The following is a 15,544-nucleotide window of genomic DNA, read 5'->3' on the forward strand; positions in this document are numbered from 1 at the left end:
CACAGGACTTGGTATCTGAGTGGTGAAGGCGATGAACTGCATGTGTGGATTATAACACCAACCTCTTCACAAAACATTTGTTATTTCCTCTCTTACATGGCCCCACATGAATGTAGAGTCCCTGCACAATCCTAGTGCGACTAATACGATTCAGGTATTGAAGAATAGCTTCACCAAGGGCAACCTCAATGGTTGGATTTGAACCGACACCTCAACACACTTAATCAAGCACTTGAGACCACTCGGCCTGACAAAACATTTGTAAAATGTCTCGATGGGATCGACACATGGCCTTGCCATTGCTCTGCCTAACTTTCATTGATTTCAATCTAGGGTTTACAGAGAGCAACTACAGTTTTTTAAGGTCATTTTCCACTTCTAAAATACAGGATGGGGTGGCCGAGTGGTTAAGGCGATGGACTGCTAATCCATTGTGCTCTGCATGCATGGGTTAGAATCCCATCCCCATCGTGTAACAATTGAAATTCGGTGATTTGTTTTGGCACTGGAAGATTTTGACTTTCACAAACACTGGTAAAATTGCTGACTGCCACAGCGAGAGCACAGGACTTGGTATCTGAGTGGTGAAGGCGATGAACTGCATGTGTGGATTATAATGCCAACCTCTTCACAAAACATTTGTTATTTCATCTCTTACATGGCCCCACATGAATATAGAATCCCTGCGCAATTCTAGTGCGACTAATAAGATTCAGGTATTGAAGAATAGCTTCACCAAGGGCAACCTCAATGGTGGGATTTGACTGCTAATCCATTGTGCTCTGCATGCATGGGTTAGATTCTCATCGTGTAACAATTAAAATGCGGTGCTTTATTTTGGCAATGGAAGATTTTGACTTTCACAAACACTGGTAAAATTGCTGACTGCCACAGCGAGAGCACAGGACTTGGTATCTGAGTGGTGAAGGCGATGAACTGCATGTGTGGATTATAACACCAACCTCTTCACAAAACATTTGTTATTTCCTCTCTTACATGGCCCCACATGAATGTAGAGTCCCTGCACAATCCTAGTGCGACTAATACGATTCAGGTATTGAAGAATAGCTTCACCAAGGGCAACCTCAATGGTTGGATTTGAACCGACACCTCAACACACTTAATCAAGCACTTGAGACCACTCGGCCTGACAAAACATTTGTTAAATGTCTCGTTGGGATCGACACATGGCCTTGCCATTGCTCTGCCTAACTTTCATTGATTTCAATCTAGGGTTTACATTACAGCAACTACAGTTTTTTAAGGTCATTTGCCACATGTAAATAACAGGATGAGGTGGATGAGTGGTTAAGGCGATGGACTGCTTATCCATTGTGCTCTACATGCATGGGTTAGAATCTCATCGTGTAACAATTAAAATTTGGTGCTTTATTTTGGCACTGGAAGATTTTGACTTTCACAAACACTGGTAAAATTGCTGACTGCCACAGCGATAGCACAGGACTTGGTATCTGAGTGGTGAAGGCGATGAACTGCATGTGTGGATTATAACACCAACCTCTTCACACAACATTTGTTATTTCCTCTCTTACATGGCCCCACATGAAAATAGAATCCCTGCGCAATCCTAGTGCGACTAATACGATTCAGGTATTGAAGAATAGCTTCACCAAGGGCAACCTCAATGGTGGGATTTGAACCGACACCTCAACACACTTAATCAAGCACTTGAGACCACTCGGCCTGACAAAACATTTGTTAAATGTCTCGTTGGGATCGACACATGGCCTTGCCATTGCTCTGCCTAACTTTCATTGATTTCAATCTAGGGTTTACATACAGCAACTACAGTCTTTTAAGGTCATTTGCAACTCCCAAAAAACAGGATGAGGTGGCAGAGTGGTTAAGGCGATGGACTGCTAATCCATTGTGCTCTGCATGCATGGGTTCGAATCCCATTCTCATCGTGTAACAATTAAAATTCGGTGCTTTATTTTGGCACTGGAAGATTTTGACTTTCACAAACACTGGTAAAATTGCTGATTGCCACAGCGATAGCACAGGACTTGGTATCTGAGTGGTGAAGGCGATGAACTGCATGTGTGGATTATAACACCAACCTCTTCACACAACATTTGTTATTTCCTCTCTTACATGGCCCCACATGAAAATAGAATCCCTGCGCAATCCTAGAGCGACTAATAAGATTCAGGTATTGAAGAATAGCTTCACCAAGGGCAACCTCAATGGTTGGATTTGAACCGACACCTCAACACCCTTAATCAAGCACTTGAGACCACTCGGCCTGACAAAACATTTGTTAAATGTCTCGTTGGGATCGACACATGGCCTTGCCATTGCTCTGCCTAACTTTCATTGATTTCAATCTAGGGTTTACATTACAGCAACTACAGTTTTTTAAGGTCATTTGCCACATGTAAATAACAGGATGAGGTGGATGAGTGGTTAAGGCAATGGACTGCTTATCCATTGTGCTCTACATGCATGGGTTAGAATCTCATTGTGTAACAATTAAGATTCGGTGCTTTATTTTGGTACTGGAAGATTTTGACTTTCACAAACACTGGTAAAATTGCTGACTGCCACAGCGAGAGCACAGGACTTGGTATCTGAGTGGTGAAGGCGATGAACTGCATGTGTGGATTATAACACCAACCTCTTCACACAACATTTGTTATTTCCTCTCTTACATGGCCCCACATGAAAATAGAATCCCTGCGCAATCCTAGAGCGACTAATAAGATTCAGGTATTGAAGAATAACTTCACCAAGGGCAACCTCAATGGTTGGATTTGAACCGACACCTCAACACACTTAATCAAGCACTGGAGACCACTCGGCCTGACAAAACATTTGTTAAATGTCTCGTTGGGATCGACACATGGCCTTGCCATTGCTCTGCCTAACTTTCATTGATTTCAATCTAGGGTTTACATTACAGCAACTACAGTTTTTTAAGGTCATTTGCCACATGTAAATAACAGGATGAGGTGGATGAGTGGTTAAGGCGATGGACTGCTTATCCATTGTGCTCTACATGCATGGGTTAGAATCTCATCGTGTAACAATTAAAATTTGGTGCTTTATTTTGGCACTGGAAGATTTTGACTTTCACAAACACTGGTAAAATTGCTGACTGCCACAGCGATAGCACAGGACTTGGTATCTGAGTGGTGAAGGCGATGAACTGCATGTGTGGATTATAACACCAACCTCTTCACACAACATTTGTTATTTCCTCTCTTACATGGCCCCACATGAAAATAGAATCCCTGCGCAATCCTAGTGCGACTAATACGATTCAGGTATTGAAGAATAGCTTCACCAAGGGCAACCTCAATGGTGGGATTTGAACCGACACCTCAACACACTTAATCAAGCACTTGAGACCACTCGGCCTGACAAAACATTTGTTAAATGTCTCGTTGGGATCGACACATGGCCTTGCCATTGCTCTGCCTAACTTTCATTGATTTCAATCTAGGGTTTACATACAGCAACTACAGTCTTTTAAGGTCATTTGCAACTCCCAAAAAACAGGATGAGGTGGCAGAGTGGTTAAGGCGATGGACTGCTAATCCATTGTGCTCTGCATGCATGGGTTCGAATCCCATTCTCATCGTGTAACAATTAAAATTCGGTGCTTTATTTTGGCACTGGAAGATTTTGACTTTCACAAACACTGGTAAAATTGCTGATTGCCACAGCGATAGCACAGGACTTGGTATCTGAGTGGTGAAGGCGATGAACTGCATGTGTGGATTATAACACCAACCTCTTCACACAACATTTGTTATTTCCTCTCTTACATGGCCCCACATGAAAATAGAATCCCTGCGCAATCCTAGAGCGACTAATAAGATTCAGGTATTGAAGAATAGCTTCACCAAGGGCAACCTCAATGGTTGGATTTGAACCGACACCTCAACACCCTTAATCAAGCACTTGAGACCACTCGGCCTGACAAAACATTTGTTAAATGTCTCGTTGGGATCGACACATGGCCTTGCCATTGCTCTGCCTAACTTTCATTGATTTCAATCTAGGGTTTACATTACAGCAACTACAGTTTTTTAAGGTCATTTGCCACATGTAAATAACAGGATGAGGTGGATGAGTGGTTAAGGCAATGGACTGCTTATCCATTGTGCTCTACATGCATGGGTTAGAATCTCATTGTGTAACAATTAAGATTCGGTGCTTTATTTTGGTACTGGAAGATTTTGACTTTCACAAACACTGGTAAAATTGCTGACTGCCACAGCGAGAGCACAGGACTTGGTATCTGAGTGGTGAAGGCGATGAACTGCATGTGTGGATTATAACACCAACCTCTTCACACAACATTTGTTATTTCCTCTCTTACATGGCCCCACATGAAAATAGAATCCCTGCGCAATCCTAGAGCGACTAATAAGATTCAGGTATTGAAGAATAACTTCACCAAGGGCAACCTCAATGGTTGGATTTGAACCGACACCTCAACACACTTAATCAAGCACTGGAGACCACTCGGCCTGACAAAACATTTGTTAAATGTCTCGATGGGATCGACACATGGCCTTGCCATTGCTCTGCCTAACTTTCATTGATTTCAATCTAGGGTTTACATATAGCAACTACAGTCTTTTAAGGTAATTTGCAACTTCTAAAAAACAGGATGAGGTGGCCGAGTGGTTAAGGTGATGGACTGCTAATCCATTGTGCTCTGCATGCATGGGTTCGAATCCCATCCTCATCGTGTAACAATTAAAATTCGGTGCTTTATTTTGGCACTGGAAGATTTTGACTTTCACAAACACTGGTAAAATTGCTGACTGCCACAGCGATAGCACAGGACTTGGTATCTGAGTGGTGAAGGCGATGAACTGCATGTGTGGATTATAACACCAACCTCTTCACAAAACATTTGTTATTTCCTCTCTTACATGGCCCCACATGAATGTAGAGTCCCTGCACAATCCTAGTGCGACTAATACGATTCAGGTATTGAAGAATAGCTTCACCAAGGGCAACCTCAATGGTTGGATTTGAACCGACACCTCAACACCCTTAATCAAGCACTTGAGACCACTCGGCCTGACAAAACATTTGTTAAATGTCTCGTTGGGATCGACACATGGCCTTGCCATTGCTCTGCCTAACTTTCATTGATTTCAATCTAGGGTTTACATTACAGCAACTACAGTTTTTTAAGGTCATTTGCCACATGTAAATAACAGGATGAGGTGGATGAGTGGTTAAGGCAATGGACTGCTTATCCATTGTGCTCTACATGCATGGGTTAGAATCTCATTGTGTAACAATTAAGATTCGGTGCTTTATTTTGGTACTGGAAGATTTTGACTTTCACAAACACTGGTAAAATTGCTGACTGCCACAGCGAGAGCACAGGACTTGGTATCTGAGTGGTGAAGGCGATGAACTGCATGTGTGGATTATAACACCAACCTCTTCACACAACATTTGTTATTTCCTCTCTTACATGGCCCCACATGAAAATAGAATCCCTGCGCAATCCTAGAGCGACTAATAAGATTCAGGTATTGAAGAATAACTTCACCAACGGCAACCTCAATGGTTGGATTTGAACCGACACCTCAACACACTTAATCAAGCACTGGAGACCACTCGGCCTGACAAAACATTTGTTAAATGTCTCGATGGGATCGACACATGGCCTTGCCATTGCTCTGCCTAACTTTCATTGATTTCAATCTAGGGTTTACATATAGCAACTACAGTTTTTTAAGGTCATTTTCCACTTCTAAAATACAGGATGAGGTGGCCGAGTGGTTAAGGCGATGGACTGCTAATCCATTGTGCTCTGCATGCATGGGTTCGAATCCCATCCTCATTGTGTAACAATTAAAATGATTTGCTTTATTTTGGCACTGGAAGATTTTGACTTTCACAAACACTGGCAAAATTGCTGACTGCCACAGCGAGAGCACAGGACTTGGTATCTGAGTGGTGAAGGCGATGAACTGCATGTGTGGATTATAACACCAACCTCTTCACACAACATTTGTTATTTCCTCTCTTACATGGCCCCACATGAAAATAGAATCCCTGCGCAATCCTAGAGCGACTAATAAGATTCAGGTATTGAAGAATAACTTCACCAAGGGCAACCTCAATAGTGGGATTTGAACCGACAGCTCAAAACACTTAATCAAGCACTTGAGACCACTCGGCCTGACAAAACATTTGTTAAATGTCTCGTTGGGATCGACACATGGCCCTGCCATTGCTCTGCCTAACTTTCATTGATTTCAATCTAGGGTTTACATACAGCAACTACAGTTTTTTAAGGTCATTTGCCACTTCTAAAATACAGGATGAGGTGGATGAGTTGTTAAGGCGATGAACTGGTTATCCATTGTGCTCTACATGCATGGGTTAGAATCTCATCGTGTAACAAGTAAAATTCTGTGCTTTATTTTGGCACTGGAAGATTTGGACTTTCACAAACACTGGTAAAATTGCTGACTGCCACAGTGAGAGCACAGGACTTGGTATCTGAGTGGTGAAGGCCATGAACTGCATGTGTGGATTATAACACCAACCTCTTCACACAACATTTGTTATTTCCTCTCTTACATGGCCCCACATGAAAATAGAATCCCTGCACAATCCTAGAGCGACTAATAAGATTCAGGTATTGAAGAATAACTTCACCAAGGACAACCTCAATGGTGGGATTTGAACCGACACCTCAACACACTTAATCAAGCACTGGAGACCACTCGGCCTGACAACACGTTTGTTAAATGTCTCGATGGGATCGACACATGGCCTTGCCATTGCTCTGCATAACTTTCGTTGATTTCAATCTAGGGTTTACATACAGCAACGACAGTTTTTTAAGGTCATTTGCAACTTCTAAAATAGAGGATGAGATGGCCGAGTGGTTAAGGCGATGGACTGCTAATCCATTGTGCTCTGCATGCATGGGTTCGAATCCCATCCTCATCGTGTAACAATTAAAATTATGCGCTTTATTTTGCCACTGGAAGATTTTGACTTTCACAAACACTGGCAAAATTGCTGACTGCCACAGCGAGAGCACAGGACTTGGTATCTGAGTGGTGAAGGCGATGAACTGCATGTGTGGATTATAACACCAACCTCTTCACAAAACATTTGATATTTCCTCTCTTACATGGCCCCACATGAATATAGAGTCCCTGCACAATCCTAGTGCAACTAATACGATTCAGGTATTGAAGAATAGCTTCACCAAGGGCAACCTCAATGGTTGGATTTGAACCGACACCTCAACACACTTAATCAAGCACTTCAGAACACTCGGCCTGACAAAACATTTGTTAAATGTCTCGATGGGATCGACACATGGCCTTGCCATTGCTCTGCCTAACTTTCATTGATTTCAATCTAGGGTTTACATACAGCAACTACAGTCTTTTAAGGTCATTTGCAACTTCCAAAAAACAGGATGAGGTGGCCGAGTGGTTAAGGCGATGAACTGGTTATCCATTGTGCTCTACATGCATGGGTTAGAATCTCATCGTGTAACAAGTAAAATTCTGTGCTTTATTTTGGCACTGGAAGATTTTGACTTTCACAAACACTGGTAAAATTGCTGACTGCCACAGCGAGAGCACAGGACTTGGTATCTGAGTGGTAAAGGCGATGAACTGCATGTGTGGATTATAATGCCAACCTCTTCACAAAACATTTGTTATTTCATCTCTTACATGGCCCCACATGAATATAGAATCCCTGCGCAATTCTAGTGCGACTAATAAGATTCAGGTATTGAAGAATAGCTTCACCAAGGGCAAACTCAATGGTGGGATTTGACTGCTAATCCATTGTGCTCTGCATGCATGGGTTAGATTCTCATCGTGTAACAATTAAAATGTGGTGCTTTATTTTGGCAATGGAAGATTTTGACTTTCACAAACACTGGTAAAATTGCTGACTGCCACAGCGAGAGCACAGGACTTGGTATCTGAGTGGTGAAGGCGATGAACTGCATGTGTGGATTATAACACCAACCTCTTCACAAAACATTTGTTATTTCCTCTCTTACATGGCCCCACATGAATGTAGAGTCCCTGCACAATCCTAGTGCGACTAATACGATTCAGGTATTGAAGAATAGCTTCACCAAGGGCAACCTCAATGGTTGGATTTGAACCGACACCTCAACACACTTAATCAAGCACTTGAGACCACTCGGCCTGACAAAACATTTGTTAAATGTCTCGTTGGGATCGACACATGGCCTTGCCATTGCTCTGCCTAACTTTCATTGATTTCAATCTAGGGTTTACATTACAGCAACTACAGTTTTTTAAGGTCATTTGCCACATGTAAATAACAGGATGAGGTGGATGAGTGGTTAAGGCGATGGACTGCTTATCCATTGTGCTCTACATGCATGGGTTAGAATCTCATCGTGTAACAATTAAAATTCGGTGCTTTATTTTGGCACTGGAAGATTTTGACTTTCACAAACACTGGTAAAATTGCTGACTGCCACAGCGAGAGCACAGGACTTGGTATCTGAGTGGTGAAGGCGATGAACTGCATGTGTGGATTATAACACCAACCTCTTCACAAAACATTTGTTATTTCCTCTCTTACATGGCCCCACATGAAAATAGAATCCCTGCGCAATCCTAGAGCGACTAATAAGATTCAGGTATTGAAGAATAACTTCACCAAGGGCAACCTCAATAGTGGGATTTGAACCGACACCTCAACACACTTAATCAAGCACTGGAGTCCACTCGGCCTGACAAAACATTTGTTAAATGTCTCGATGGGATCGACACATGACCTTGCCATTGCTCTGCATAACTTTCATTGATTTCAATCTAGGGTTTACACACAGCAACTACAGTCTTTTAAGGTCATTTGCAACTTCCAAAAAACAGGATGAGGTGGCCGAGTGGTTAAGGCGATGGACTGCTAATCCATTGTGCTCTGCATGCATGGGTTCGAATCCCATCCTCATCGTGTAACAATTAAAATGATGTGCTTTATTTTGGCACTGGAAGATTTTGACTTTCACAAACACTGGTAAAATTGCTGACTGCCACAGCGAGAGCACAGGACTTGGTATCTGAGTGGTGAAGGCGATGAACTGCATGTGTGGATTATAACACCAACCTCTTCACAAAACATTTGTTATTTCCTCTCTTACATGGCCCCACATGAAAATAGAATCCCGTCGCAATCCTAGTGCGACTAATACGATTCAGGTATTGAAGAATAGCTTCACCAAGGGCAACCTCAATGGTGGGATTTGAACCGACACCTCAACACACTTAATCAAGCACTTGAGACCACTCGGCCTGACAAAACATTTGTTAAATGTCTCGTTGGGATCGACACATGGCCTTGCCATTGCTCTGCCTAACTTTCATTGATTTCAATCTAGGGTTTACATACAGCAACTACAGTCTTTTAAGGTCATTTGCAACTCCCAAAAAACAGGATGAGGTGGCCGAGTGGTTAAGGCGATGGACTGCTAATCCATTCTGCTCTGCATGCATGGGTTCGAATCCCATCCTCATTGTGTAACAATTTAAATTCGGTGCTTTATTTTGGCACTGGAAGATTTTGACTTTCACAAACACTGGTAAAATTGCTGACTGCCACTGCGATAGCACAGGACTTGGTATCTGAGTGGTGAAGGCGATGAACTGCATGTGTGGATTATAACACCAACCTCTTCACACAACATTTGTTATTTCCTCTCTTACATGGCCCCACATGAAAATAGAATCCCTGCGCAATCCTAGAGCGACTAATAAGATTCAGGTATTGAAGAATAACTTCACCAAGGGCAACCTCAATAGTGGGATTTGAACCGACACCTCAACACACTTAATCAAGCACTGGAGACCACTCGGCCTGACAAAACATTTGTTAAATGTCTCGATGGGATAGACACATGGCCTTGCCATTGCTCTGCATAACTTTCATTGATTTCAATCTAGGGTTTACATACAGCAACTACAGTCTTTTAAGGTCATTTGCAACTTCTAAAAAACAGGATGAGGTGGCTGAGTGGTTAAGGCGATGGACTGCTAATCCATTGTGCTCTGCATGCATGGGTTCGAATCCCATCCTCATCGTGTAACAATTAAAAGTCAGTGCTTTATTTTGGCACTGGAAGATTTTGACTTTCACAAACACTGGTAAAATTGCTGACTGCCACAGCGAGAGCACAGGACTTGGTATCTGAGTGGTGAAGGCGATGAACTGCATGTGTGGATTATAACACCAACCTCTTCACAAAACATTTGTTATTTCCTCTCTTACATGGCCCCACATGAATATAGAATCCCGTCGCAATCCTAGTGCGACAAATACGATTCAGGTATTGAAGAATAGCTTCACCAAGGGCAACCTCAATGGTGGGATTTGAACCGACAGCTCAAAACACTTAATCAAGCACTTGAGACCACTCGGCCTGACAAAACATTTGTTAAATGTCTCGATGGGATCGACACATGTCCTTGCCATTGCTCTGCATAACTTTCATTGATTTCAATCTAGGGTTTACATACAGCAACTACAGTCTTTTAAGGTCATTTGCAACTCCCAAAAAACAGGATGAGGTGGCCGAGTGGTTAAGGCGATGGACTGCTAATCCATTGTGCTCTGCATGCATGGGTTCGAATCCCATCCTCATCGTGTAACAATTAAAATTCGGTGCTTTATTTTGGCACTGGAAGATTTTGACTTTCACAAACACTGGTAAAATTGCTGACTGCCACAGCGATAGCACAGGACTTGGTATCTGAGTGGTGAAGGCGATGAACTGCATGTGTGGATTATAACACCAACCTCTTCACAAAACATTTGTTATTTCCTCTCTTACATGGCCCCACATGAATGTAGAGTCCCTGCACAATCCTAGTGCGACTAATACGATTCAGGTATTGAAGAATAGCTTCACCAAGGGCAACCTCAATGGTTGGATTTGAACCGACAGCTCAACACACTTAATCAAGCACTTGAGACCACTCGGCCTGACAAAACATTTGTTAAATGTCTCGTTGGGATCGACACATGGCCCTGCCATTGCTCTGCCTATCTTTCATTGATTTCAATCTAGGGTTTACATATAGCAACTACAGTTTTTTAAGGTCATTTGCCACATGTAAATAACAGGATGAGGTGGATGAGTGGTTAAGGCGATGGACTGCTTATCCATTGTGCTCTACATGCATGGATTAGAATCTCATCGTGTAACAATTAAAATTCGGTGCTTTATTTTGGCACTGGAAGATTTTGACTTTCACAAACACTGGTAAAATTGCTGACTGCCACAGCGAGAGCACAGGACTTGGTATCTGAGTGGTGAAGGCGATGAACTGCATGTGTGGATTATAACACCAACCTCTTCACAAAACATTTGTTATTTCCTCTCTTACATGGCCCCACATGAATGTAGAGTCCCTGCACAATCCTAGTGCGACTAATACGATTCAGGTATTGAAGAATAGCTTCACCAAGGGCAACCTCAATGGTTGGATTTGAACCGACACCTCAACACACTTAATCAAGCACTTGAGACCACTCGGCCTGACAAAACATTTGTAAAATGTCTCGATGGGATCGACACATGGCCTTGCCATTGCTCTGCCTAACTTTCATTGATTTCAATCTAGGGTTTACAGAGAGCAACTACAGTTTTTTAAGGTCATTTTCCACTTCTAAAATACAGGATGGGGTGGCCGAGTGGTTAAGGCGATGGACTGCTAATCCATTGTGCTCTGCATGCATGGGTTAGAATCCCATCCCCATCGTGTAACAATTGAAATTCGGTGATTTGTTTTGGCACTGGAAGATTTTGACTTTCACAAACACTGGTAAAATTGCTGACTGCCACAGTGAGAGCACAGGACTTGGTATCTGAGTGGTGAAGGCGATGAACTGCATGTGTGCATTATAACACCAACCTCTTCACAAAACATTTGTTATTTCCTCTCTTACATGGCCCCACATGAATGTAGAGTCCCTGCACAATCCTAGTGTGACTAATACGATTCAGGTATTGAAGAATAGCTTCACCAAGGGCAACCTCAATGGTTGGATTTGAACCGACACCTCAACACACTTAATCAAGCACTTGAGACCACTCGGCCTGACAAAACATTTGTTAAATGTCTCGATGGGATCGACACATGGCCTTGCCATTGCTCTGCCTAACTTTCATTGATTTCAATCTAGGGTTTACAGAGAGCAACTACAGTTTTTAAGGTCATTTTCCACTTCTAAAATACAGGATGGGGTGGCCGAGTGGTTAAGGCGATGGACTGCTTATCCATTGTGCTCTACATGCATGGGTTAGAATCTCATCGTGTAACAATTAAAATTCGGTGCTTTATTTTGGCACTGGAAGATTTTGACTTTCACAAACACTGGTAAAATTGCTGACTGCCACAGCGAGAGCACAGGACTTGGTATCTGAGTGGTGAAGGCGATGAACTGCATGTGTGGATTATAACACCAACCTCTTCACAAAACATTTGTTATTTCCTCTCTTACATGGCCCCACATGAAAATAGAATCCCGTCGCAATCCTAGTGCGACTAATACGATTCAGGTATTGAAGAATAGCTTCACCAAGGGCAACCTCAATGGTGGGATTTGAACCGACACCTCAACACACTTAATCAAGCACTTGAGACCACTCGGCCTGACAAAACATTTGTTAAATGTCTCGTTGGGATCGACACATGGCCTTGCCATTGCTCTGCCTAACTTTCATTGATTTCAATCTAGGGTTTACAAAAAACAGGATGAGGTGGCCGAGTGGTTAAGGCGATGGACTGCTAATCCATTGTGCTCTGCATGCATGGGTTCGAATCCCATCCTCATCGTGTAACAATTAAAATTCAGTGCTTTATTTTGGCACTGGAAGATTTTGACTTTCACAAACACTGGTAAAATTGCTGACTGCCACAGCGATAGCACAGGACTTGGTATCTGAGTGGTGAAGGCGATGAACTGCATGTGTGGATTATAACACCAACCTCTTCACACAACATTTGTTATTTCCTCTCTTACATGGCCCCACATGAAAATAGAATCCCTGCGCAATCCTAGAGCGACTAATAAGATTCAGGTATTGAAGAATAACTTCACCAAGGGCAACCTCAATAGTGGGATTTGAACCGACACCTCAACACACTTAATCAAGCACTTGAGACCACTCGGCCTGACAAAACATTTGTTAAATGTCTCGATGGGATCGACACATGTCCTTGCCATTGCTCTGCATAACTTTCATTGATTTCAATCTAGGGTTTACATACAGCAACTACAGTCTTTTAAGGTCATTTGCAACTCCCAAAAAACAGGATGAGGTGGCCGAGTGGTTAAGGCGATGGACTGCTAATCCATTGTGCTCTGCATGCATGGGTTCGAATCCCATCCTCATCGTGTAACAATTAAAATTCGGTGCTTTATTTTGGCACTGGAAGATTTTGACTTTCACAAACACTGGTAAAATTGCTGACTGCCACAGCGATAGCACAGGACTTGGTATCTGAGTGGTGAAGGCGATGAACTGCATGTGTGGATTATAACACCAACCTCTTCACAAAACATTTGTTATTTCCTCTCTTACATGGCCCCACATGAATGTAGAGTCCCTGCACAATCCTAGTGCGACTAATACGATTCAGGTATTGAAGAATAGCTTCACCAAGGGCAACCTCAATGGTTGGATTTGAACCGACAGCTCAACACACTTAATCAAGCACTTGAGACCACTCGGCCTGACAAAACATTTGTTAAATGTCTCGTTGGGATCGACACATGGCCCTGCCATTGCTCTGCCTATCTTTCATTGATTTCAATCTAGGGTTTACATATAGCAACTACAGTTTTTTAAGGTCATTTGCCACATGTAAATAACAGGAAGAGGTGGATGAGTGGTTAAGGCGATGGACTGCTTATCCATTGTGCTCTACATGCATGGGTTAGAATCTCATCGTGTAACAATTAAAATTCGGTGCTTTATTTTGGCACTGGAAGATTTTGACTTTCACAAACACTGGTAAAATTGCTGACTGCCACAGCGAGAGCACAGGACTTGGTATCTGATTGGTGAAGGCGATGAACTGCATGTGTGGATTATAACACCAACCTCTTCACAAAACATTTGTTATTTCCTCTCTTACATGGCCCCACATGAATGTAGAGTCCCTGCACAATCCTAGTGCGACTAATACGATTCAGGTATTGAAGAATAGCTTCACCAAGGGCAACCTCAATGGTTGGATTTGAACCGACACCTCAACACACTTAATCAAGCACTTGAGACCACTCGGCCTGACAAAACATTTGTAAAATGTCTCGATGGGATCGACACATGGCCTTGCCATTGCTCTGCCTAACTTTCATTGATTTCAATCTAGGGTTTACAGAGAGCAACTACAGTTTTTTAAGGTCATTTTCCACTTCTAAAATACAGGATGGGGTGGCCGAGTGGTTAAGGCGATGGACTGCTAATCCATTGTGCTCTGCATGCATGGGTTAGAATCCTATCCCCATCGTGTAACAATTGAAATTCGGTGATTTGTTTTGGCACTGGAAGATTTTGACTTTCACAAACACTGGTAAAATTGCTGACTGCCACAGCGAGAGCACAGGACTTGGTATCTGAGTGGTGAAGGCGATGAACTGCATGTGTGGATTATAATGCCAACCTCTTCACAAAACGTTTGTTATTTCATCTCTTACATGGCCCCACATGAATATAGAATCCCTGCGCAATTCTAGTGCGACTAATAAGATTCAGGTATTGAAGAATAGCTTCACCAAGGGCAACCTCAATGGTGGGATTTGACTGCTAATCCATTGTGCTCTGCATGCATGGGTTAGATTCTCATCGTGTAACAATTAAAATGCGGTGCTTTATTTTGGCAATGGAAGATTTTGACTTTCACAAACACTGGTAAAATTGCTGACTGCCACAGCGAGAGCACAGGACTTGGTATCTGAGTGGTGAAGGCGATGAACTGCATGTGTGGATTATAACACCAACCTCTTCACAAAACATTTGTTATTTCCTCTCTTACATGGCCCCACATGAATGTAGAGTCCCTGCACAATCCTAGTGCGACTAATACGATTCAGGTATTGAAGAATAGCTTCACCAAGGGCAACCTCAATGGTTGGATTTGAACCGACACCTCAACACACTTAATCAAGCACTTGAGACCACTCGGCCTGACAAAACATTTGTTAAATGTCTCGTTGGGATCGACACATGGCCTTGCCATTGCTCTGCCTAACTTTCATTGATTTCAATCTAGGGTTTACATTACAGCAACTACAGTTTTTTAAGGTCATTTGCCACATGTAAATAACAGGATGAGGTGGATGAGTGGTTAAGGCGATGGACTGCTTATCCATTGTGCTCTACATGCATGGGTTAGAATCTCATCGTGTAACAATTAAAATTTGGTGCTTTATTTTGGCACTGGAAGATTTTGACTTTCACAAACACTGGTAAAATTGCTGACTGCCACAGCGATAGCACAGGACTTGGTATCTGAGTGGT

General features: G+C 42.6%; 5 non-coding genes across 5 annotated transcripts; all 5 read left to right on the forward strand.

Moving 5' to 3' along the window:
• Positions 1-4,641: 4,641 nt before the first annotated feature.
• trnas-gcu (transfer RNA serine (anticodon GCU)) lies at positions 4,642-4,723 on the forward strand. Its single transcript has one exon. It is a non-coding gene; the product is annotated as a tRNA-Ser (tRNA).
• Positions 4,724-8,891: 4,168 nt separating this feature from the next.
• On the forward strand, positions 8,892-8,973 carry trnas-gcu (transfer RNA serine (anticodon GCU)). The gene has a single exon. It is a non-coding gene; the product is annotated as a tRNA-Ser (tRNA).
• A 1,604-nt stretch (positions 8,974-10,577) lies between these two features.
• On the forward strand, positions 10,578-10,659 carry trnas-gcu (transfer RNA serine (anticodon GCU)). Its single transcript has one exon. It is a non-coding gene; the product is annotated as a tRNA-Ser (tRNA).
• A 2,113-nt stretch (positions 10,660-12,772) lies between these two features.
• On the forward strand, positions 12,773-12,854 carry trnas-gcu (transfer RNA serine (anticodon GCU)). The gene has a single exon. It is a non-coding gene; the product is annotated as a tRNA-Ser (tRNA).
• Positions 12,855-13,334: 480 nt separating this feature from the next.
• Positions 13,335-13,416, forward strand: trnas-gcu (transfer RNA serine (anticodon GCU)). The gene has a single exon. It is a non-coding gene; the product is annotated as a tRNA-Ser (tRNA).
• The last annotated feature ends 2,128 nt before the right edge of the window (positions 13,417-15,544 follow it).

The sequence above is a fragment of the Oncorhynchus mykiss genome, chromosome 15 (genome assembly GCF_057628025.1).
Source record: "Oncorhynchus mykiss isolate SJ-2025 chromosome 15, ASM5762802v1, whole genome shotgun sequence".
Lineage (NCBI taxonomy): Eukaryota > Metazoa > Chordata > Actinopteri > Salmoniformes > Salmonidae > Oncorhynchus > Oncorhynchus mykiss.